The sequence below is a fragment of the Sapajus apella genome, unplaced genomic scaffold (assembly GCF_009761245.1).
Source record: "Sapajus apella isolate SASKATOON/1434 unplaced genomic scaffold, GSC_monkey_1.0 scaffold54, whole genome shotgun sequence".
Taxonomy (NCBI): domain Eukaryota; kingdom Metazoa; phylum Chordata; class Mammalia; order Primates; family Cebidae; genus Sapajus; species Sapajus apella.
In genome coordinates this window covers 14,681,875-14,703,908 of record NW_022436994.1, presented here as the reverse complement: position 1 = coordinate 14,703,908, position 22,034 = coordinate 14,681,875, and the positions used below count along the sequence as shown (strand labels likewise).

Genomic DNA, 22,034 nt, shown 5'->3' with positions numbered 1-22,034 from the left:
TTTATTTTACTTCAGGTGCATACTAACACCATAAAAACACTAGAAGAAAACATAGGCAAAACCATCCAGGACATAGCATAGGCAAGGGCTTCATGACTAAAACACCAAAAGCAATGGCAATAAAAGGCAGGATAGACAAATGGGAAATAATTAAACTCCAGAGCTTCTGTATAGCAAAAGAAACCATCATTAGAGTGAATCGGCAACCAACAGAATGGGAAAATTTTTTTGATTTTCTTTTTTAACTATACCACTAACAAAGCATAATTGTGATCTTATTCAGAATGCATGTGACACTCTTCCCCACCATATCTAAGGATCCACATAAGAATATCTGACAGCAAGGAGTTTGGACCTCAGACAGCGTGGCTGAAAAATATCATGGGAACCGAGCTTGTCCCTGAGACCCCTGAGTTTTCACCCAGTACCCACTGATTGCAGTGTAAGTGAGACTCACCACCAGAGTGCAGGGCCAAGCAGCTCTGGGGATACCCAGCAGTCCCCGTGCTTGCCAATTCTTTGTGCTATGTTCCATGCTGAAAGACTTTAGTTTCCCTAGTTCCCTTCCTAAATGGATCTTCAGACTTTTGAAGTATATTCTTGTAAGACAAGGCAACAGACCCCTTCATCCTATTGCTGCACTTTGCTGCTGCTGAAGGAAGATGAAATGTTATAATTATGAATTTCAGAATTGACTTTGATTTTATTAACCACCTTATAATAAAAGAAAAATAAACTAATGTGAATGTGAGTCTTTTTGAATATCCATTCACTTTCAGTTCTCTCACTTGAAAAGTAAGGGGCAAAATCAGAAACATAGCTTGAGATTAACAAAAGCTTCCCAGTAACATGGGATTGAGAGGGAAGACTCTGATGTTCTTCCCAAGGAAAGAATCAGGAGCTCACCTTCCTTCTTCAGATAAGCAAGGTGCTTTATTCCAGAGCAGGAATTTCTTTTTTTCAAATCCCACCTCCTCTGCAGTAAGTCATCCTTTATGCTACAAGGAAGTGAGTGTCGCTGAGCTGCTTAACCTGGCCTTGCCATTGGAGGGGCAGTATTTCCCAGAGGACACTCTAGCTCAGTGGCATGTAAAACTGACTTCCAGTCAGCTGGGGCTGCACATCAGCTGCCGACATGATTGGCACTCATGGACGGCTTGTAAAAAGCCAGCACACCCCCAGAAGGAGCTATGTCCTTTCTAAAGTGGATACCTCTTTCATATTCCATGTTGGCTTGGAAGTCATCACCGGTTGCCTGGAACATAGTAGGTTCTCAGTAAATACATGGTGCCTGAGCAAATGAAGATGTATTTGCAACTCAGTTTTTGTGCCAAAGATATTTTTCAGTTTTAATAATTTATGGTCAAAAGCTAAGACATAATACATTACCATGGGGATTTCTTTTCACTTACTTGTATTATCTTAGATAAAATGGATTATTTTAAAAGAAGCTTTTGGAGGCTTTTCTAATTATATTCCTCATTGAATCATACATTTACAGGGATTTTAACTATTAGGTACAGAACTGCCTCCAGAATTCTAAGCCAATAAATGACTCACTTTGGTATAAGTGATTATTGCTTCAACATATATTCAAAATGTATCAGATAAACAATCCTACCTTCCCTGTGTGCACTTGAGCAAATCATTCAGGGTCTCTGGGTCTCATTTTCTTTATTTCTCAAAGGTAAAATTGGGTTTGATGAGTTCCAAGGACCCTGACAGCTCTAATTCTCATACATTTGGCAGAATGCTGGCAAAGGAATCCTCAAATTACTAGTCACTCTTTCTCTGTGGTGAGCCTCTTAAAAATTTTGCCCTTCATTTTCCCTTTCTTCCCAGCCCATCTCACCAGTAGGAAATCTTTCTTTCTTGGCACTTACAAGGGTTTTTTTTTCTCTCTCTCTTCCCACACTAACCCTATTGCTGTCTCATGGTTTGTAAATACTTCCAAAGAAACACATGCTCAAACACGTCGATAATTTGCAGGCTAGCTACATATGCCACCAAACTGTTAGATTTTTGAGGGTAAGAAATATGCCTGATTTCTTGTGATATTTAGGCAGCCAGCACAGTGCCAGGAAACCAGCAGGGACCAGCACCACACAAGTATGGACTGAGGACCCCGCACCAGAAGCCTGTTTAAAGGCTGCCAATTCCTCAGTCCACTCCAGGGCTATGTAATCACAATCTGCATAGGTGGGGCCCTGGAATCAGCATTTTTACAAGCACCCTAGGTGATTTCTCTGCACCCTGAGGCTTGACAGTCTCTGCGGTGCACAGTCAATAAATAGGTGCTGAATGCTGAATGAACGTTTCCAAAGAAAGGGAAACTTAGCCCTCTCAACAAAGGTCTTAGACTCACAAAGACAGCACCAGAGAGAAAAGGAGGAAAAGCACAGAAGAGAATACAGCACACTTAGCCCAGTAGCTCTTCTATATCTGCTGCAAAAGAACCCCTCTGCTCTCTTAGGAAAAAAACAAAGCAAGGCTCAGTTCCTCTGAGGTGAGTGCAATCACTACATGACTTGTTCAACTCAGTGTTGCTTTCAACTCACTTATTAGGGCTGGCTCTTCCCTTGCCTCCAAATGACAACTCAAGGAAGTCCTGTAATGTACCTGGCTGCTGCTAGGTAATATAAACACTACTTCGCTTTAATATGTAGAATGTACAGACCCAGGTAATAGTCAAAACTCCAACTTGGGGCCAGGCTCAATGGTTCACAACTTTAATCCCAGCACTTTGGAGGGCCGAGGTGGGAGGTTGACTTCAGCCAAGGAGTTTGAGACCACCTTGGGCAACATAGTAAGACCCCCATCTCTAAAAGAATTAACAAATTTGTTGGATGTGGTGGTGCATGTCTGAGGTCCCAAGTGCTAGAGGGGCTGAGGCAGGAAAGTCACTTGGGCATGGGAGTTTGAGGCTGGGGTGAGCTATGATCACATCACTGCACCTCAACCTGGTGACAAAGGGAGGCCTTCCCTCAAACAAAACAAAACAAAACTCCAATTTGATTGGAGGTTTCAGCCCCTGTCACTTCCCATATCCTACATCTCAACCAAATTGCAAGCAGAAAGCCTGTAGCTGGGAAAGAAAATCTCTCTTTTTTCCCCACCTACAGTTTCAGATCCTCCTCTATCTTTAGTTTCTGACTCTTTCAGAGGAAAAGAAAGCAGGGACAGTTCCTGCTGACAGGTGCTACTGTTGGCTGGCTTCACACTCACTGGACTCAAAGATATTTACAGATGGCTCTTTCTGGGGGGTGGTATTGTGGTTTTATGGAAACCTCCCAATCCTAGCCTCTCAAATACAGATCCTTTAATGTGGGTGATGCCCTACATCTAAATTCTCTGTGCTGAGATATGTTCAACCCTGCACGAGACTCTCAAACATGATCTCATGTGGGTTCTGTCACACACATGGCCTACATCCAGCCCTGGGGAGATTCTCATGCAAGCCTCAAGTGCCAGCCACCAGGACCACAATCTCTCCTTAACTTCCCCATTAGAGCAGCTAACTAGTCTGCCATTTTCCAACAGGAGGCCAAAACAGGTATGATGCATCCCCCTACTGCAGGGACACAAACCAGCTCCATGGAAGCTGCCTTTTCTTGGCATAAAATGAAAGGGGAAGAGCCCCTGCTCCTTGAGAGAGTGGGACTCACAGAACACCAATAGCTCTTTCCAAAATTACTATTTAAAATCAATTTCTGTATAACATAAATGAAGCATAAAGAGATATCTGCCTAATTCTCAGACAGCCTCTTTAAAAATCTGCATTTTGGTTCAGCAATGCACTACAGTGTCTGATCTCTGCTATTATAGGGTCACTTTAAGGCCCACAACAGAATGAGACCAGCTAGACTATTTAAACATGACTTTAAGCCAGCTCAGAAGGTAACCTCCCATTACATAATATGGCTTGCACCTTAAGCTCACTCAGAATGAACCTCCATGGGGCGGAGAGTCTTTAACTCTTCCCACCTGGGAGGTTCAGAGGCTAGATTAGAATTCTTAAGACCTGACTGAAGAGAATAAAAACCATCAAACGGCCAGAATTCCCTCAACCACCTGTGGCCCACTTTCCAGATTCTGAATCTCCATCAGAAGACCAACCTCTCCCCATCAATCGATGCCATATGTTTCAGGGAAGGCCAGATGCCCTTCACCCTGACCTGTAGCCTGGTCCCCTGCAGACGCTGTCAGTCATCAGGTGGGTCGGTGTCTCTGGATGGACTTAAAGGAGTCTGAAATCCCCTGAGAAGCTATGTTAATTTACAACTTATATGTTATAAACATATCTCTTGGGAAAGGGTATATATATATATGCATATACACATTGTTTGTTTGTTTTAGCAGATTCTCAAAGGGGTTCATAGTCCAAAAAGTCTTTTTGCAGCCCTAGAGTTTCAACATGGTCTGAACTAGGGCAATGGTGTTCTAATGTTGGCTAACAACTATTATCATAAAAGAGATACAGTAGTTGCTGCTTTTCTGAGGGGCACATGTTCTAACATCCCCAGTGGTTGCCTGAAGCTGCAGATAGTACTGAACCCTCTAATACTATGTTTTTTCCTATTCATACATATCAATAAAGTTTAATTTATAAATTAGGCATAGTAAGAGGTTGACAACAACAATTTTTGACCAGGTGCAGTGGCCCAGGCCTTTAATCCCAGGACTTTGGGAAGCTAAGGTGGGAAGATTGGTTGAGGTTAGGAGTTTGAGACCAGCCTGGTCAACATAGTAAGACCCTATCTCTACCAAAAACTTAAAAACTTAGCCAGGCATGGTGGCATGCACCTGTAGTCCCAGCTCCTTGGGAGGCTGAGGTGGGAGGATCAAGGCTGCTGTGAGCCATGATCACACCACTGCACTCCAGCCTAGGCAACAGAGCAAGCCCTTGTCTCAAAAATAAATAAATAGCAATTCTTCTATAACGTAGAATAATTATAACAATATGTTGTAATAAAAATTATGTGAATGTGGTCTCTCACTCCCTCTCTTAAAATACTGTAACCTTTTCAGACACAGGTTATTGAAACAGAGGAAAGAAAAACCACAGATAAGGGGGGAACTACTGTGTGTACCATAACCAGGACATCACTTCATTAAACCTACTAAGTGTAAATGGGAGCAAATGAGGCTGCCCAGAAAGAAGAGCTGGAAGAAGGGTAGGATTATGACAGAGGAAAACAGAAGGAGGGAGAGCTAAGGGGTCGCCATTGCAGAAAGCAGAACAAATCATGAGCAAGAGCCAGGTGTGAGTGTGAAATGACGTGCGATGGAGCAGCTGGAGTCTGAGGTTACACCCAGAATGTTGGGAGCTAAAGCCTGAAAGTAGGCTTGGAGCTAAGTAGTGAGGGTTTGATGTGAAGGGAGAGGGTGTGTACTTTTTTTTGGAAATGTGGGCAGACAGTGAAAATCATTAACCAAGAAGAAATATTGACATTTCTCTTTCACCTCGTGCTTGAGCACTTGCATGTCTGTTTTTCCAGATAGGATGTGAGTGAAGTGCGGGGAGGCAGAATCACAGTTGAAGTTATGTTTATAAGTTCAATTGGCTGCACATTCCCCAGCATAAGGCAGGTGCTTAATAAATTTTTAGAGTAAGGAGAGAAGATGCATTGGAAGGAAGAGAGGAAAGTGGAGGAGGAAGGGAGAAGGGAGAGGGAGAAAGAGAGGTAGGGGAGGAGGGCACTGTACTTTAAGCTATACTTTTTATATATATAGTGTGTGTGTGTGTGTGTGTGTGTGTGTGTGTGTGTGTGTGTAGTATATATATGTTTATATATATATATATATATATACACACATATATATATGGAGAGAGAGAGAGAGAGAAGGAGACTATTACATAGGTTTGATCAAACAATGAGATCAGTTGAAGTTATGTTTATAGTTCAATTGCCTGCACATTCCCCAGCATAAGACAGGTGCTTAATACATTTTTAGAGTAAGGAGAGAAGATGCATTGGAAGGAAGGGAGAAAGTGGAGGAGGAAGAAAGGAGAAGGGAGAGAGAGAAAGAGAGGTAGGGGAGGAGGGAGCTGTACTTTAAGCTGTACTCTCTCTCTCTCTCTCTCTCTCTATATATATATATATATATATATGTATGTATTTATATATATATATATATATATATATATATATAAGCTCTACTATATAAATACATGAGAGAGAGAGAGAAAGAAAAAACAGGAGACTGTTACATAGGTTCAAACAATGAGAGCCTTCATTAAGTAAGTATCTTATAGTTTTGAGTTGCTATGTTGCCGTAAAACTCAAATTCTCATCCTCCTCTAAATAGCTTTGCTAGAACCTTTTTGAAATTAGTATTAAATGTTCTAATTCATTGTGAGTAGAAGGGATCTGTGTGTTGCTTTACCTATGCTGTTAGCGAATCGGTGCTCATCCATCCTATACTTTTGCCTAGTTCCCCTTATGGACAGAGCATGCATTTGCAGATGGCCAGGAGTGGAGCGTGACTGGGGAAGAGAAGTGAGTAACTGACCCTTGGGCCCCGCATGCACCTTGGGCTTCGGCCCTTCCGCCGCCTGCTCACTCAACAGGGCAACGTGTTTGTTATGCCTGGCTGACTTTTACATCCTGCCAGCCCAGACACACTGAAAACCTGACCTTCAACTCAAACCCTCTTAATCCATGTGCTCTATTATGTTTCTTTCCAGATTGAGTGGAATTTGAGTCAGCCCTAGGTTAGGATGACATTTTTCACTCTTCTAAGATTATGATTTAATCTGACCATCTCAGACCTACCTGCAGTACTTTTCTGTTTATCCAGATGACCTTTCAGGGGTCTCTAAGCTTGTCATTTCCTCTTTGACCACATTTCATGTACATATTTTCTATTGAATTCCAATAGCACACGTTCAAATCCTGAATTCTTAGGTATTCATTTACTTTCTTTAATAACTTTCTAGTTCATAAATGAAACTATTTTACAGAATTTTTAGGACATGGCTCCAGATGTATCCAGGTGGCTGCCTTGACCTGTACAGTTATATGTTTTCAAAAAAGGAACACAAGAACTTGATTTTTTAGAGAAATAAATCTATACCATTCCCCAAAATTAACTGCAGCTCCTTGCAGGCTCAGAAGTCACCTGATTTAGAGGTAGTCTCCTAGAACCCTGAGCAGTGGATCTTGGGAACCTCAGGAATTCTCCAGTGATAGCTCTACTTTTGTGAACTTAACCAAAGCAAGCACATGACATATGTTAGGTAGGAAGAATAAGCTGAAGTCATCAAGTGGCCAAATTACAGCTTCTTACAATTGTAATTCCTAATTATTTAGTGAACATCTGCTATACACAGTTTGCTGAGACAGAAGACAGGAAAATTAAAAAAAAAAAAAAAAAAAGTCCTGCATAAAAATGGTTACCTTCCTTAGGGAGCTATTTGGTAAGAGAATCAGCCAGGAACACATTAATTGCAGTGGAATGCACAACAGAATGTCCCCTCATAGGATTTCAGGAGAGGGGGCAGTTCATCCTGGCTGCCCTGGATCCTAGCAAGAGGACAGCTGTGCTCAGCTCCAGTCCCCATGCAGTGTCACGTTGCCAAACCTCCTGGATGTGGGATTGAGTTTTGTTTTTAAGAAAAATGGACAATGCATATTTTATGGAGGCTCTCCTGATTTTTTTATTCTTGTCAACCAATTCAAACTTTTTTTAAGCCCTGATTCCATGTATGGAGTGGGACATCCATCCCCGTCTGCTGGCTGTGGATGGCCATGGACTGTCAGCTTCAACCTCTGGGCTAGAAGTGAAGTTCTCAGAAGAGGTCAGGGTGTGTCTGGAAAAGTGGGTTGAAGCCAGAGTGTCCTCATTCTCTAGTATTGGGCTGAGCACTGTGGTTTAATTCCTTGGTTTGAGATATAATCATATATTTCCTTCTTTAAAAAAAGTAATAGGATAATCCTATCTGTGTTTTACAAAGATAATTCTGGTAGCAGATGGGCACTTGGTCCATGGTTGATAACATTAGTTAATGAATGAGAGAGAGAGAGAGAGAGGAAGGCAAGAGATTAGAGGTCAGTTAAGAGGCCCTTGCACTGCCAGGCACGGTGGCTCACAACTATAATTCTAGCACTTTGGGAAGCTGAGGCAGGTGGATCACCTGAGGTCAACAGTTCAAGACCAGCCTGGCCAACATGGTGAAACCTTGTCTCTACTAAAAATACAAAAATTAGCTGGGCATGGTGGCAGGCGCCTGTAATCCCAGCTACTCAGGAGGCTGAAGCAGGAGAATCACTTGAACCCGGGAGGCAGAAGTTGCAGTGAGCCAAGATCATGCCATTGCACTCCAGCCTGGGCAACAGAGCAAAAATTCTGTCTCTAACAAACAAAAAAAGTCTTTTGCAATGATGCAGATAAGACATAATGAGATTAAACAAAGGGAAATGAAAATGGAAAGTAAGTGATAAATGTGGAAACTATCTGAGGGGAAGAGTGAGGCCTTTGTGGAGGTCACTAATATGGTTCACCAAACTTCCCCAGTTCTCCCCCTCTCTGAGAGTTGACACTTTGGCACTTCCTGGTCTGCTTGCATTCATGTGGTGTCATGTGACCAGTTCTGGCCATTTCAAGAGAAAGTGATGGGGGCTACTTCTGGGCCAGAGCATTTAGTTCCCATTCTCAAAATCTCTCTTTCTTTCAAGATAGTAGATAACGTTCAAGATGGTAGGTGCTCCACCAGCTTGGCCACCTAAGTGACTACAATGAACTGAGCCCCCTGATGATTTAGGACACATAAGGAAGTAAACTGTACTGGGATTTTGAGGTTGCTTGTTACTGCAGCATAACCTAACCTATCCTGACTGATCCATTTCCATTTGCCCCTTTTGTCCGCATTGCAGTAGACAAAATAAAAATAATACTATTTTATTTCTCGTAAGCAAGACCAACCATTCTGGCAGACATCCTTGAGACATTTGCAGAAAACATTTGTAATTACATAGGTTATACAACCATATTACATCCTAGCCCCATTAATAGTCCAGTATTTACTCGGTTTTTTTATGAATTTTCTCAGGATTCTATTTTTGATGACCCTTTTCTCCCAGTAGAGTGAAGAATTAATGTAATTATTTTGTTAAAACTGTTAATTGCCATCTTTTTAACTTAGTACATACAAAAGCCTTTAAAATGAAGTGTGAATTGAATGACTAATTTGCACATCAGTACAAAATCACCAAATTACTCATACGGTATATTCATAATCCTACTAAAGAATTCTATTGTATAGATGGAAAGAGAAAGTAAGAGTGAGAATAATAATATTTATGATATGAGTAACTTTTACCATTTAACAAGAGTAACATTTGCTACACAATTAAAGTCATTTTATTGCAGGTTTCTTTTCAAAGAATCTGTAACAGAATTATAAATCTGGCAAAGGTATATTTTGAATCCTATAGCTCAAAATATAAAAATAGATATTGTTTGAGACAGAATTATTGTTTATTGTGTATCACAAGCAACACTGGGATCCACGTGGTCCTAGAATCATGTCTTAGATTTCATCTGTAAAGTGAGAAAATATATGCTATCTCCTCTTCTTAAAAACTAAGCAAGAACCAATGAAGTAAGATCTGTAAACCCTTTTTGGCAACCCTGAAGTTGTTGTATAGGAACAAAATTGAATTGCCTGTTTAGGAAGTTTAAAGTTCAGCCTAGAGAAGAAAGATTCATGGAGATATGAGGAAATTAAAGAGAGAACATAGTCAGATTCTTAAAAAGAAATCTCTTGCTATATACTCCAGCTTCCACAGCCTTCTAAAGGAATCAGCCACCACATCTTTGTCACTTAACTTTTTTTAATCTGAACTGACAGATCACTGGAGAATAACTGTAGGGAATAATCCCCACACTGGCACAGGGGATGGATTAAATCAACCATGAAAATAAGCACTGGCCCATGTGTCTATAGCCTAAAAGAAATTTGAGTGAACGTAGTGCTGTGTTTAAACCAGGCACAGTAGCCATTGAATTGCCTGTAACATTTTCTCCTACAAATCTCCATTTGAAGGAAAAGGCAAACACTGATGCAGGGTGCATCTTGCTTTGTCTGCTAAATTTAAAGAATTATTTTATTAACATAGGAATAAAAACTCAGCATATTTCTCTCTTCCCCCATACCCATAGCATCATTTTTAGTGAATATGGCTTATGGGTTCTCTTCTACTTTAATTTTTAGGAAAGCAAAAATATCCCTGGAAAACACATGCTCAATAAATGTTAACTATAATTTTAAACCTTTTAACCTCCAAGGTGGATTGGCCTTCTAAGAAGTCACCAAAGATGTAAATAAGTGTTTTGCACATTGACAGAGGAAAAATAACGGGATTGAATGTGACACGAGCACTTTTTTAAGCTGCTTTCTATCTCACCCAAATGTATATTCTGTTCTTAAATGCATTTGGTTTCAAGAAGAGAGTGAGGCAGAGACAGTGAATCTCAGACCTTTCAGAAAAACAACTTGATTATCCATGTATTGGAGAATTTGCGGAGCACAGAGAACTGATATCTAAGGAGAGTCCCATTGTTTCTGCCATGTTCTTCACCAAGCCTCTGCCAAACTCTGTAAGGAAAGAATACTACTAGTTCTTTTTTTTCCATTTATTTATTTTATTGCATTTTAGGTTTTGGGGTACATGGGAAGAACATGCAAGATTGTTGCATAAGTACACATGTGGCAGTGTGATTTGCTGCCTTCCTCCCCATCACCTACATCTGGTATCTCTCCCCTTGCTATCTCTCCCCAACTCCCCACCCCCCCCCCGCCCTCCCCTTTTGCCCCCCAACTGACCCCAGTGTGTAGTGCTCCCCTCCCTGTGTCCATGTGTTCTCATTGTTCAATACCCGCCTATGAGTGAGAACATGTGGTGTTTGATCTTCTGCTCTTCTGTCAGTTTGCTGAGAATGATGGTTTCCAGTTTCATCCATGTCCCTACGAAGGACACAAACTCATCGTTTTCGATGACTGCATAATATTCCATGGTGTATATGTGCCACATTTTCCCTGTTCAGTCTACCATCGATGGGCATTTGGGCTGGTTCCAGGTCTTTGCTATTGTAAACAGTGCTACAATGAACATTCGTGTGCACGTGTCCTTATAGTAGAACGATTTATAATCGTTTGGATATATACCCAGTAATGGGATTGCTGGGTCAAATGGAATTTCTATTTCTAGGTCCTTAAGGAATCAGCACACTCTCTTCCACAATGGCAAGGGCTAGATTCTCTGATGGATAAATTTGGTCTCATTTGCTGAGAAAATAGATTTCAAATCAAGAATCAATGTTTCCATAAACAGTCTATGGATTCCTTGCAGGTTATCCAAACATCAGTTAAGCAAAATCAAGGAACATGTAGAATCTATCCACCAGAATTCAGTCAAAATGCCCACTCAAACCCTAGGAGTTCTGATTTTCTATTGTATTAACACCTGGAAAATACTTGAAATTTGATGGGAAAAGGCAGAGAGGGTTATTTAAATTTTTTGTCTTAAGGGAGATCTTATTAAAATGTTTAGTATTGATAGGACTGCATTTTCTTCTTTAACTCATGCTGTAGGCTTTTTTGAGAAGCAGAAAATTCCATACCAAGCTCCTCACAGCTGAATGTCTGTAACAGTGATGCTTTTCCAGCACCTGGGGAGAATTCAGCTAAGCCCCAAGTTATCCTAGTTGGTCATAAAATTCCCAGCTCCAGTTTCCCACCTCTGCACACTTTAAGACCCTTTTTTGTGTTTATTTCTCTTTTCCTACCACACTACCTGAAATACTTTGCCTTCGTGGAAACTGCATTTATTAAGAAATTCATATATACATACCCACTTAACACAGATTTACATTTTAACACATTTATATTTTTTATCAGTCAAAGATGTTTATTACCTTCAAAGTTTCTCTTCAGTGTGAATTTGCCAGTTTCATCACACTGGATAAGCTTGACAGGTGGATTAACACATGCAAACTTATTAGAGGTAAACAAGAATTTCATTAGGCAAGCTGGGTGTGGTGGTACATGCCTGTAGTCTCAGTTATTCTGAGAGGATCACTTGAGTCCAGGAGATCAAGGTCAGGCTGAGCAACATAGTGAGACCTCCTCCACTCTAAAAAAGAAAAAGAATTTTATTAAGCTCATTTTATATTGAAAATAGTTCATCATGTCCTACAGAGATCCTGATATAAAATATATAAATCATATATATATATATATATAAAATTCTAAAAATTTCTTCATTTATAAAATGGTCATGTCTGACTACAACAGACAGTGACACCCTCAGTTATTTGTAAGTGCCCCCCCCCTCATAATATTGGTTCCATACATGTATGGATTAGTTTGTGTCAAAAAAAAAAAAAAAAGATGGCATTCCAAGGTCAAATGAGTTTGGTCAGTATTGGATAGAAAATGTTAATCAGGTTTCTTTAATGCTGAAATTCTAGCCATTAATATTCTAATGCTCACCAGATTTCCAAAAATAGGATGAAACATGCAATATCTCCCAAATAATTTTTTGGACACTGGACACTTTTTTTTTCCATGGAACATATGTGGGAACTAGCATCCTGTGGAATAGTCCTAGGGAATATTTCTTAATCTATCAGGAACAAATGTCTAATGTTGACTTTTCAAAAGAAGGTTCATGCCAAAGTTGATATCATCAGTGGAGCCAAAGATGAATTTGGTCTCATATAGTGTCTAGATCTCAGCCTAGGCCAAGAAACTCAATTTAATTAGTGTCCTAGGCTGGATCAGAATGTCACAATGCTGACTCAAGCTGAAGAACACAGATTTTAAAACCAGAATGCTCATTTTAGTTTGCAAAGAAAAATATAATTGTCAATGGGCCCTAATATTACTGCCCTTTGGTCAGCACCTTCTCTGCTTGTAAAGGACAATTCCATGAAAATCCTCATCTTGTCAGAAGGTTGCAAGATGAGTATAAATACAGAACTAGATATGTCAGTTTACTCAGAGATGCAATGGCCGCACATATCTACACAATGGGAATGCCTGCCAGCTGGACTAGATAGGGCATGGCCTCTGACCACCACTCCAACCTCAGAATTGCCTTCTGTAATGCTGTCTTTCTGTACTTCCAGTAATGACTAACCTTCATCTGATAGACACTTAGTTTTTGTGACTATGTTAAAACCTTCACCAGTTCAAGGATATTTAGATATTCTATACAGAAACAATGTCTAGTCCATGCAGAAGAGATGGAAATGGTTACTTCATCTCAATTTACAGTGGCCCAATATTATTTTATCCCACATGTATAATTGCTCATATCACTGTGAGACTACAAGCAGCAGATAAATGGGAAGCCATCTGTGTCTTTAATGTGTCTTGGTGTAATGTATATATTATATATAACATTGTAAATAAGTAGTATATAATTATATGATATATAATATTGTAAATATATGATTGTATAATATATAATAAATATAATAATATGCCATTATTATATGTCTGTATACATGAAAGAAAGCAAGCCAAGAAGACCTCATCTGATTGTGCTTTCACCAAACCATTATAGATTTGCTCTATGGAAATTCATAGCTTGCCTCTCTGAGGGCAATTTCTACGTTAAGAGTACTTTAACATGGCCTGTTACATAGTATAATCACCTCTTATGATAATTTTGAAATATATACTTTGATTCCTATAATTATTTGATTCTTAAGCACTGAAGTCACTTCCCCCTTATGGAAAGTCAAAATGTTTTGGAGCTTATGCCCAGTCCCCAGCTGGAATCAATGACTCACCGGTGTTGGGAGGAATCAAGGGAATAAAGGAACCCTGTGAGGCAGGATAAACTCCAAGGTGTAATTTATGCTTCAGAGCTCCCTGGAATCAGGATGAGACTGGGACTTGCCCTGAAATCCTACCTTTGATTGGCTCCTTGCCCTCCCCATCTTGCTGTCCTTGCTCCTCTCCTTGTTTCTCCTGGGAGCCCTTCTTTAGATCATTTGCACTGAAATCCTTGGCTCAGGGTCTGCATTTGAGAAAGTCCAATTTAGGAGACTTACTTTATAAAGTTGTTGAGAAAACCAATGAAGAGATTAACATCAAATGCTTAAAACAGTGCCTGACACATAAGAATTTGCTGTTATCATATAAAATATAACCAAAGTTTTGAAACTAATTTTTGTTTAAAGTTTCATGAAATATATGTGGGAACTAGCATCCTGTGGAATTGTCCTAGGGAATATTTCTTAATCTATCAGGAACAAATGTCCAGTGTAATACATGCATGTGGTTAAAACTCAATTCAATCCAGAAGGCTTCTGAAAACATGCCAAATTCTCAGCCATCCTCCTCTCCACCCTCATAAAATATATAAATTTTAACCATTTCTGGTTTTAGGCTTTATGAGTTTACCTCCATGTTCCCAAAGATTTCCAATTTATCTTTTATTAACTTGATGTATCATCTGTTCATTTCCTGCTGTGGAGTATGAGGGTTTAGTTCACTTACAATATCTCTCACTCTCTTTCTCCCTACTTCTAAGAGAAGCATAGCACTATTTTTAGTTAACTTTATAACTTTAAGTAGCATATTTAAGTCTCCATTTGTACTGTCAACTACAGAGCCATCTCTTCATTCTCCACGTGGGGCCTTGGTCCTCCCTTCCCCTCCTCCTCCCTCCCACCAAGCTTTCTCTTCCACATAGTCAAGGATGATAGCTTTTGTGTTCTCGTGAAATCTTTCGTGCTTTGTTTATAGGTTATCCTGAGAATTGCAAGCCAGTAAAACTCTTGGCTTTAATATGGCAACCTTATTATTTCCTGCAGAGCCAAAAACATTGTAGTGATCAGGTATTCCTCTCAGTGTGGATTTTAGAGCCACTCAGAGAAAACATCTAAGTGGACCATCCTTTCATACTCCACCAAGTGCTCAAAATCACAACACATTTTACTTCCAATTAAGCTATTTATTTTAACTGACATATTGAAATTGTACATGTTTATGGGTTACCATTTGATATTTCCATGCTTATCTATGTTGTATTCGTTATTTCAGGCATTTATACTGTTCTCTTCTAGCTACTTTGTAATGTACAATACTTTACTGTTACCCATAGTCACCCTACTGTGCAACAGAACACCAGAACTTACTCCTCATATCTAATTTTAAGTCTGTACCCACTGACCAACCTTTGCCTCTCCTCCGCTGACCACTCCCCAGTCTCTGGTAACCACTGTTCTACTCTCTGCTTCTATGGCTTTTCTTTTTTAGATGCCATGTATGAGTGAGATCATGTGATATTTGTCTTTTCGTGTCTGACTTATTTCATTTAACATAATGTCCTCCGGGTTCATTTATGTTGCTGCAAATGAGAGAATTTCAGTCATTTTTATGGCTAAAAAAAATGAATGAAATTCTGCACTCGCGTATATGTACCACATTTTCTTTATCCATTCACAGCTGCTGAACACTTACGTTGATTCCATATCTTGGCTATTGTGAATAGTGCTGCAATAAACATGGGAGTGGGTATGTCTCTTTGACTAAATTGATTTCATTTTCTTTGTATATATACACCTAATTGTAAAATTGCTAGATCATGTAGTAGATCCATTTTAGATTTTTTAAGGAGCCTCTATACCATTTTCCACAAAGGCTATTCTAGTTTGCAATCCCACCAATAGTATGTAAGTGTTAGCTCTTCACATCCTCACCAACGTTTCTTTTCTTTTGTCTTTTTGATAACAACCATTTTAATGACCGTGAGGTGGTATCTCACTCTGATGTGTTTTGTTTTGTTTTAAAAAACAGAGTCTCGCTCTGTTGCTCAGGCTAGAGTGCAGTAGCATGATCTTGGCTCACTGCAGTCTCCACCTCCTGGGTCCAAGCAATTCTCCTGCCTCAGTCTCCCGAGTAGCAGGGACTACAAGCACATACCACCATGCCCAGCTAATTTTTAAATATTTTTTAGTAGAGATGGGCTTTCACCATGTTGGACAGGCTAGCCTTGAACTCCTGACCTCAAGTGATCTGGCCGCCTCGGCCTCCCACAGTTCTGGGATTACAGACGTAAGCCACTGTGCCCGGCCTCACTCTGGTTTTGAATTGCATTTCCCTGATAAGTAGCACACCACATTTTATTGCACAATTGGTTCACGTTGTTTGTTTCTCTTATTGTTTCTTATAAAACCATGCATTTTTTTCTTATGCTGTTTATTTTGCCAGAAATTTCTTATTGCCCTTCCTTTTGAAATTATTATTATTATTATAAAAAGAAATGTGTATCTTCTTTAGGAAGTGGCTAGCATCTTTTCACTTCTTACCTTTTCTACAGCACTGAATCCATCAGTTTTTCTCCTGGAAGCTCAATGACTTCTTGTTCTAATTTGGAACAGCTGCTTCATATCTGGATTGTGAATTTCCAGACAGCTTTGATTTTTCCTGAATTTTTTTGTTTCCTTTTTCACATCCTCAGATTCTTCTAAAATTTCAGAAATTTTTTCCTGACTATGGAATCCTCCTTTTTTCTGCAGATATTTACCCTTACAGCCTCTGCCCTTATGCTCTACTGTGGCCTGGCTGCTGCCTAGAACTGCTGGACAGCTGTCACTGGGGCTCCCTTGTGTTGCTCCCTTGGGTGACTTAAACGCTGTTTCCTGGGTACTTTGTCTTCCTCTTTCTTAGTTCATAGCCTTATTTTGCTGAAGTACCTATTCAACTATGTAAGAAAACGTATGTAAGGATAAAATTATGTAAAGATAAGATGTCTAAGTCTTTATAAGTTCCAAAATGAGCCTTCCTCTCCTCTGGCCCTGGCCAGACGGTTGAGCTGGCAATAGAATTCTTGGTGGGAGATCATTTTCCCTCACAACTTTCAAGGCATTGTTCCTCTAATTTGGGCTATATAGTTTTGCTAATGAGAGACATGATAGCGATTTGTTATATGTTTCTTTATAGGTAGCCTTTCATTTTCTTTCCAAAATCTTTTGGATTTTAAAAGATCTTTATATTTGGTGTCCTGGGGTTTCATGGGGGAATTGTCTAAGTGTGAGTCTTTATTTCATCTTGGTTGGCATTCAGCAGACATCTGGAAGGCCTGGGAAAAGCAATGGAGAGCTCAGTGTTTTGGGGTGAGATTGTGGCTGACTGGCTTTTTTAGGGAAAGTGAGAGGAGAAGCACTTTACTTTGGGGGCCCACATCCCCATCAGAATGTTTTCTCAATTTCTTTCTCTTGCTTTTTTGAGATTTTAGGCCTAGGTGGGGCCATTCTGCAGGGGGAGACAGTGGACAAGTCAACTGTTCCATAAAGAGACCTCAGCAAGCACCCTCTGGGAACTCTTGGGGGACTTGCCACCTCTGAGTCCTTAGCTCCAGCCTCCGATACTTTGCTGGGCAGATGCAGCTCCCCTGGGGTAGTCCTGCACAGCTTCTTCATTCTACTTTACAGGGGGCACTCATCTTTCACTTTTCATCTTCCCTATTTAATGAGGCATCTAAAAGCTAATGTTATGTCTTAGACTTAACCTGTCCTAAAACATTCCAGTATAGTGTGCCCTAAAATGTCAACAAAGGCAGTAGTGGGAGGTGAGTTGCCCTAATTTCCAAAACAAATGGCACTAAAGAATATTGGGTGATTTCCAACTGTCTATTCCTTTTCTGTCCAACCAGTGATCCTATTTCAATTTGTTTTTCCAGTGGCAGAACAATTTGTTTAAAAGAAATAGTCTCAGTGTTGGGAAGCTGCATTTGCAAGGTGATCTTGTTGGAAGTCAAGGGAAAAGTACCCCCCTCCCCACTTGCTGCAGCTCCCTGTAGGGCTGCTAGGAGCCTGAAGGGTAATGGCACCCAATCCCCTGGGATCTTCAGAATGCAGATTTTGCCCTACTCTCTGGAATCTAATTTCCTGACAAGCTCCCCTGGTGATTCTGGTCCACCATTTGAGATAGGCTGCTACAGTTGGCAGAAACAATCAACCTAGGAAAGAAGCTGGCTGGGTACGTGTCCTTAAGCATGCTTGTAATCCCAGCACTTTGGGAGGCTGAGGAGGGTAGATCACAAGGTCAGGAGTTTGAGACCAGCCTGACCAACATGGTGAAACCCCGTCCCTACTAAAAATATAAAAATTAGCTAGGTGTGGTAGCGCACACCTGTAATCCCAGCTACTCAGGAGGCTGAAGCAGGAGAATCAGTTGAACCCAAGAGGTGGAAGTTGCAGTGAGCCGAGATCATGCCACTGCACTCCAGCCTGGGTGACAGAACAAGACTATGTCAAAAAAAATCATAATAATAAGAGAGAGAGAGAAGAAAAGGAAAGGAAAAAAGAAGAAAGAAAGAAGCTTGGGTGGCTAAGACAATACAAGGAAATGTATAGGGATATTTTCATTGGAAGAGTTTATCTCTTTATTTTTCCCTGATATCTCAAGAGACACTTGGTTCTCCACCTTAAATGCAAAAGAAGCAAAAAGACGATTAAGGACATGTGTAGCAATACTTCTGAAGCTGACAACACTGACCATGCAAGATGGTCACACATCATAATCTCTGAGGCAGAACTGACTTTGCTTGTTTCTGACACTGTTGCCAAGAATAAAAGCAGAGTTCTGGGTACACATGAACATAAAGATGGAAATAATAGACACTGAGGACTCCAAAAGGGGGAGGATTGGAGGTGGATGACAGCTGCTTCTTCCTTTTCTTGTACAATGTTCAATATTTGAGGAATGGGTATGCTAGAAACCAAATTACCACTATTATATACAATCTACTCACGTAACAGACATGCATATGTACTTCCTGAATCTAAAATTTGAAACATTAAAAAATAATAATAATAAAGACAGACCTCCCAGCAAGTTTTCACCTCCTACACTTTTTTCAAAGTTCCCAGTCCCCAGCCATCTACCTTTTCCCATTGACTGCAAACTTGTGTCTGCAGGTGCCGGCTAGGGATGCCCTTACTGAGGACACCAGAAATGGTTTCTGATTTGCATCCTTGGTTCAGCTCCCTGAGATATGCTTACCTAAGGGATATGTGTGTATGTTCCATTTACTAACTCAGATTCCTCCTTTTAGGTTGCTCAAAATTCATTTTTTTTCTTCTTCTGGAGATCTTAGTGGGATTTATTGTGTACTTAGCAAAAGTACACAATAAATGCAGAGTTAGGGAGGCAAGGGCTACATCAGGGAACACAGGTTTTTCCATGGGCCCAGTGATTCTTTACAACTGGGGATAATCTGGGAATTGCTGCCCCCAGTTAGGGACAAATCCATCTGGAGAACTCTTAGATGCCACGCCAGGGATACTCTAGAAACAACATGTCACAGAGTTCTGTGGACGAGGTAAGCTGATGCCTACTTACTTTCCTTAACTGGCACTAAGCCTGAGCACAGTGCTGCTGCTGCCCTATGTCTAAACATGGAGGAAGCATTTTCTTGCCATCAACGCAAACTAGTGGCATGAATAACGTGTACCATGGCCCTTCTCCACCTCCCTTCCATTCATACCTCTCACCTCCCTTCCTGCAACCACCACACTGCCCCCAGCTGTGTGACTCAAATTAGCACCTTTATCTTCAAAACGCACATTTACATTTCTCATCAGCAGGTTTTAAACAAACGATTTGCCTGCAGTAGGACTGACGTACAATTGTAAACTTTCTCAAGAGCTGAATGAGCAAGACCCTTCCATTTAGGCTCAGTAATGAGATACCTGAGCCACCTCTTCCCACAAGCACAGCCATGGAGGGCATCTTCTGGCAGGCTAGCGGTCATCTTTGCTCAAACCCTCAGGAGAAAATTGGTTGCTCCATCAATACAAGTAATTCTATCATGGTAAGAGGTTTTAGGAAGTATCCATGATATTCACTGGCTATGTAAGCTTGGGAATTTCACTTAACCTTTCTGAGACTGAGTTCTGTATGTATAACATGGCAATAACATCATCTATCCATACAGTTGTCTTGAAAAGCTAATTCATCATATTAAATGAAGGTATCTTCAAACTATGAAGCACTGTCTTACTTTTAACCCAAATTTCCTTGGCTATTCTCTGCCTGCACAGTGTCCAGCTTCCATGTCTTCCCCAGCATCTCTTGAAGCCACTGGTGTGGTGTCTTGTGTACACTTAAAAATGAGTCAACAGTTCCTTTTGATAGTAACCCCAGCTCTCTGCCCTGACAAACCCGTGTCTCTCCAGCGGGCACAGTGTGTTTCTCCCTGTGCTGGCATCCTGCCCAAGGCTCTCCTGTGGCTCCACCAGGACAAACCTTAGTGGTGGCTGCCCTGACCCCTCAGGACCAAAAAGCCATGAAGAGCATAGGAGAATTATGCTCTGCCCTGTGGCTTCCCGAGGCAATGTAGCTTGGTTCCCAGTGTGTGAACACAGAGAAACAGCTTTTTTCTTACGGTAAGATACATGTAACATATAACATGCCATTTCAACTATTTACCACTTTATTAAATTTTCTATTTTAACTATTAACTAAGTGTACGATTCAGTGGCACTAAGTATATTCTCAATGTTGTTGAACCATTTCCACTGTCTAGTTTCAGAACTATTTCTTCACCTTAAAAGGAAACTCACATCATTGGCAGCTCCTCCCCATCCCTTCCATCCTCAGACCCTGGCATCCACTCCTCTGCCTTCTGTCTCCATGGATTTGCTTATTCTGGATATTTCATATACATGGAATGTGGCCAAGGCTTGGCTTCTTTCACTTAGCATCGTATTTTCAAGGTTACTCTTTTTGTTTTTCCTTGGTGTTCCTTCTCTCCCTAGGACCAGGCTTGCACCAGGGTGCTGGGATGAGGGTGGGTTTGGATGAGCATTACTACGAGGCTTCTTTCCAGGATTTCTGATCACTTTCAGTGATAAGCCCTGCTGATTCCTTCCTCCTTAGCATGGGTTTTCTGCCCTTTGTGAAGATATCCGGATGACGCTACTCCAGCTCCCAGACATACCCAGAGGTGTGTGAACAGCAGTGAGTGAAGGCTGTGCTTCTTCCTAATAGGCTCTTTCACCCAATCCACCAGTTTGCCAGCCATACCCACATATGCCTGAGCCTGAGAAGTCCAAGTAAATGCTGAAGTGGGGGTGCCAACTAGAGTGATTATAATAGCATGATGTTATATATATTGGCATAAAGTAGGTTAAGATGTTGCAGAAATCCTACTTCCTTTAACGGTTGAGCACCGTTTTGCTTTCTGTACCTTGCTAAGTATAGGACACATTTGTATTTTTCCAGACTCTTTCACATACTTGCTTTTCAAGTGCTTTTGACTTTTCTTGTGTAAATCCCATTTGATATAATTCTGATACCTCTGATGATGTGGCTCTGTTTATGGGTAGGGGTTTACTGAGGAAACTTTTAACAAAGATTCAATATGAGAAATTGTTTCCAATTTACCGTTAATATATAGAAACTGAACAAATAGAGAAATGCAGGATTCTTTGCTACTCCTTTGTCATATCAAATTATTTATTTGGGGACGTTTCAAGACACTGGCTTTGCCATAACATCCTTCTCTCTAGGAAATTCAGTCTGATGAAATTTTGTGTTTGTTTTTCAAAATTTTAAAGTTTCAAATTTTCAGAATGTATTTCTGTGCATTCCCTTTCCTTTCATAGCTGCTGTTTCTGTAGATTTTACATTTAACATTGACCTATGTTGTGTATAGTAACAAGACAGAGAGGAACCCACCATAAAACGGCATAAATACCAGGGAAGAAAATAAAGTCTTTAACCTTCCGTGCTTAGGGTCAGAATTTTACCCCAACAAACATCGTTATATCTGCAAACTTTCTTTGTAGTTCAAATATGAATACATCCTTGAACTTCCTAACTTTATTCATTTTCTCACTCCTCTATGTCCGTATTCACTATTCTTTATGCAATGAGCCATTTCGAGGCACCATATTTTCACACTTTTTAACTCTCATTTTCACGTTAGTGTGTAAGTGGCTTTGGTGTTTTTTAGACCCAAGTTACATTCATAGATTCCCCCCTGCTTTTCTTTGCATCTGGTACA

General features: G+C 40.4%; 1 protein-coding gene and 1 non-coding gene across 6 annotated transcripts in view; one reads left to right on the top strand and one right to left on the bottom strand.

Annotated features, from left to right (window-relative positions):
* POU6F2 (POU class 6 homeobox 2) overlaps nt 1-22,034 on the top strand; it is a 469,840-nt gene that overhangs the window by 317,007 nt on the left and 130,799 nt on the right. The gene's annotated exons all lie outside the window — the stretch shown is intronic.
* LOC116527497 lies at nt 13,228-13,359 on the bottom strand. Its single transcript, XR_004258578.1, has one exon. It is a non-coding gene; the product is annotated as a small nucleolar RNA SNORA20 (small nucleolar RNA).